A 4,178-nucleotide genomic window follows, 5' to 3' on the forward strand; every position below is an offset into this window, starting at 1 on the left:
AACAATCCATTGTATGTATATATTGCATTTTATTTATCCATTTTTCTGTCAATGAACATTTGTGTTGCTTGGCTATTATGAATAGTGCTGCAATGAACATGGTGTGCAAATATCTTTTCAAGATACTGAATTCAGTGTTTTTGGATATGTACTCAGAAGTAGGATGGCTGGATCGTATGATAGTTCTATTTTTTCTTTTTGGCCACAGTGCACTGCATGAGGAATCTTAGTTCCCTGATCAGGGATCGAATCCCTGCCCCCTACAGTGGAAGTGCAGAATCCTAACCACTGGACTAGCAAGGAATTCCCAGTCCTATTTTTAACTTTATAAAAATTTCCATATTGTTTTCTGTAGTAGCTGTATCATTTTACATTGCTACCAACAGTAATAAGGGTTCCAGTTTCTCCATATACTTGTCAACACTTGTTATTTTTTGTTTTTTGTATACTGGGTGTCTTCATCAGTTAGAGGTGCTGTAACTGAAATACCATAGATTGGGTGGTTTAATTAACAAACATTTATTTCTCACAATTCTGGAGGTTTAGAAGTCCAGGATCAGGGTGCTGTCAGATTTGGTGTCTGGACGCTTACTCCTTGAAAGGAAAGTTATGACCAACTGAGATAGCATATTCAAAAGCAGAGACATTACTTTGCCAACAAAGGTCCGGCTAGTCAAGGCTATGGTTTTTCCAGTGGTCATGTATGGGTGTGAGAGTTCGACTGTGAAGAAAGCTGAGCGCCAAAGAATTGATGCTTTTGAACTGTGGTGTTGGAGAAGACTCTTGAGAGTCTCTTGGACTGCAAGGAGATCCAACCAGTCCATTCTGAAGGAGATCAGCCCTGGGATTTTTTTGGAAGGAATGATGCTAAAGCTGAAACTCCAGTACTTTGGCCACCTCATGGGAAGAGTTGACTCATTGGAAAAGATTCTGATGCTGGGAGGGATTGGGGGCAGGAGGAGAAGGGGACGCCAGAGGATGAGATGGCTGGATGGCATCACTGACTCGATGGACATGGGTCTGAGTGAACTCCGGGAGTTGGTGATGGACAGGGAGGCCTGGCGTGCTGTGATTCATGGGGTTGCAAAGAGTTGGACATGACTGAGTGACTGAACTGAACTGAACTAAACTGAAGGGCCTATTTCCTATTCATAGAAAGCTCTCTGGTCACTCACTATGTCTTCACATGGCAGAGAGAGTGAACTCTGGACTCTTCACTCCCTAGCAGTGGCACCAATCCCATCGCAGGGGCTCTACTCCCATGACCTCATCCAAACCTAATTGCGTCTCAGATGCCCTGCCCTTAACAATACAATCACAATAAGAATTGGGTTTCAGCATATGAATTTGGGGAACACACAAGCATTTAGTCCATAGCAGTGATCATTCTAACTGGTTATAGTGATACAGTACTTCATTGTGGTTTTGACTTGCATTTCCCAGATGACAAAGTGATGTTGAACATCTTTTCATATACCTCTTGACCATTTATATGTCTTTTTTATAAGAAATGTCCAAGTCTTTTGCCCAGTTTTTAATCAGGTTATTATTAGGTTTTGTTTGCTTGCTTTTTGCTGTTGAATTGTAGGAGTTCCATATATATGAGGTTAAGCCTTTGTCAGATATATAGTCAGCAGATATTTTTTCCCATTCTATAGATTTCCTTTTCACTCTTTTGATTGTTTCCTTTGCTGTGAAGAAACTTTTTAGTTGATATAATCCCACTTATGTTTTTGCTTTTGTTATCTATGCTTTCAGTTGTTATTTCCAAGAAGTCATTGCTAAGACCAATGTCATAAAGCTTTTCCCTTCTCTTTTTTCCTAAGAGCTTTATAGTTTCATAAAACATATAGTTTTATGTTTGTCTTTGACCCATTTTGAATTGATATTTCTGTGCTTTCATTCTTTTGCATGTGGTTGTCCAACTTTCTTAACACCATTTGTTAAAAAGATTATTCTTTCTCTATTATGAATTCTTAGCACCTTTGTTGAAACTAGTTATCTGTATACGCACAGGTTTATTTCTGTTCAGTTGCTCTGTGTGTCTGTCTATGCCAATATCATACTGTTTTGATTGCCATAATTTTGTAATATATTTTGAAAATAGGAACTGTGGTGCCATCTTTGTTCTTTTTGAAGATTGTTTTGGCTATTTGAGGTCCTTTGTACTTCTGTATGAATTTCAGGATTGTTTTTTCTATATCTACAACAAAATACCATTCAGATTTTATTAGAGATCACACTGAATCTGTTGATTGCTTTGGGTAGGATGGTCATTTTAACAATGTCTTCTAATCCATGGTCATAGGATGTCTTGCCATTTATTTGTGTCTTCTTTAATTTTTTTCAGCAATATATTATGGTTTTCAGTGTGTAAGTTTTTCGTGTCCTCAAGTTTATTCCTAAGTATTTTATTATTTTTGATGCTGTTATAAATGGAATTGCTTTCTTAATTTCTCTTTTCCATTGTTCATTGTTAGTGTATGAAATATAGCTGATTTTTTTTGTCCTACAACCTTGCTGAATTTATTAGTTCTAACTGTTTGTGTGTGTGTGTGTGTGTGTGTGCGCGTGCAATCTTTAGAGTTTTCTGTATGTAAGACTGTGCTTCCCTGTTGACTTATTGAAGAACCTGCCTCCCAATGCAGGAGATGAGAGTTCGATTCCTGAGTCAGGAAGATCCCCTGGAGAAGGAAATGGCAACCCACTAAAGTATTCTTGCCTGGGAAATCCCATCGACAGAGGAGCCTAGTGAGCTACACTTCATGCAAAAGAATCAGACACGACCTAGTGACTAAACAACAGCAAAATATGTAAGATCGTATCATCTGTGAACAGAGATAATTTTTCTTCTCCCTTTTCATTTGGAGGCCTTTTATTTCTTTTTCTTGCCTAACAGTTCTGACTAGACCTTTCAGGACTGTGTTGAATAGAAGTGACAGGAGTGGGCATCCTTGTCTTAAAAATCTTTCAGTTTTTCATCTGAATATGATGGCTATATATATATATAGCACTTTTTATGTTGAGGTTATTTCCTGGGAAAGGAATATGGCTAGGCTGTGTATTGTCACCCTGCTTATTTAATTTATATGCAGAGTACATCTTACAAAATGCTGGACTGCATGAATCAAAAGCTAGAATCAAGATTGCTGGGAGAAATATCAACAATCTCAGATATGTGGATGGATGATAACACTCTAATGACAGAAAGCAAAGAGGAAATAAAGAGCCCCTTGATGAGGGTGAAAGAACAGAGTGAAACAGCTGACTTAAAGCTTAACATTCAGAAAAAGATCATGGCATCCAGTCTCATCATTTCATGGCAAAAAGAAGGGTAAAAAGTGGAAGCAGTGACAGATTTCATTTTCATGGACTCCAAAATCACTGCAGACAGCAACTGCAGCCATGAAATTAAAAGATGCTTCCTCCTTGGAAGAAAAGCAATGACAAACCTAGGCAGCATATTAAAAAGTAGAGACATTACTTTGCCGACAAAGGTCCATATAGTCAAAGCTATGATTTTTCCAGTAGTCATGTACAGATACGAGGGTTGGACCATAAAGAAGGCTAAGCACCAAAGATTTGATGCTTTCAAATTGTCATGCTGGAGAAGACTCTTGAGAGTACCTTGGACTGCAAGGAGATGAAACCAGTCAGTCCTAAAGGAAATCAACCTTGAATATTCATTGAAAGGACTGATGCTAAAGCTCATCCCTAATACTTTGGCTACCTGATTCGAAGTGAAGTGAAATTGCTCAGTCATGTCTGACTCTTTGCAACCCCCTGGACAGTAGCCTGCACCAGGCTCCTCCATCCATGGGGTTTTCTAGGCAAGAGTACTGGAGTGGGTTGCCATTGCCTTCTCCAGGGAATCTTCCTGACCCAGGGATCGAACCCAGGTCTCCCGCATCGTAGACAGACACTTTACCATCTAAGCCACCAGGGAAGTCCAGATTCGAAGAGGTGATTTATTTTAAAAGATCCTGATGCTAGGAAAGATTGAGGGCAGGAAGAGAAGGGTGTGACAGAGGATGAGATGGTTGGATGGCATCACCAAATCAATGGACATGAGTTTGAGCAAACTCAGGAAGATAGTGAAGGACAGGGAAGCCTGGTGTACTGCAGTCCATGAGGTTGCAAAGAGTCAGACATAACTTAACAACTGAACAATTTCCAGC

The sequence above is a fragment of the Bos grunniens genome, chromosome 5 (assembly GCF_055505025.1).
Source record: "Bos grunniens cultivar Pamir isolate PY7600 chromosome 5, Bosgru_T2T1.0, whole genome shotgun sequence".
Taxonomy (NCBI): domain Eukaryota; kingdom Metazoa; phylum Chordata; class Mammalia; order Artiodactyla; family Bovidae; genus Bos; species Bos grunniens.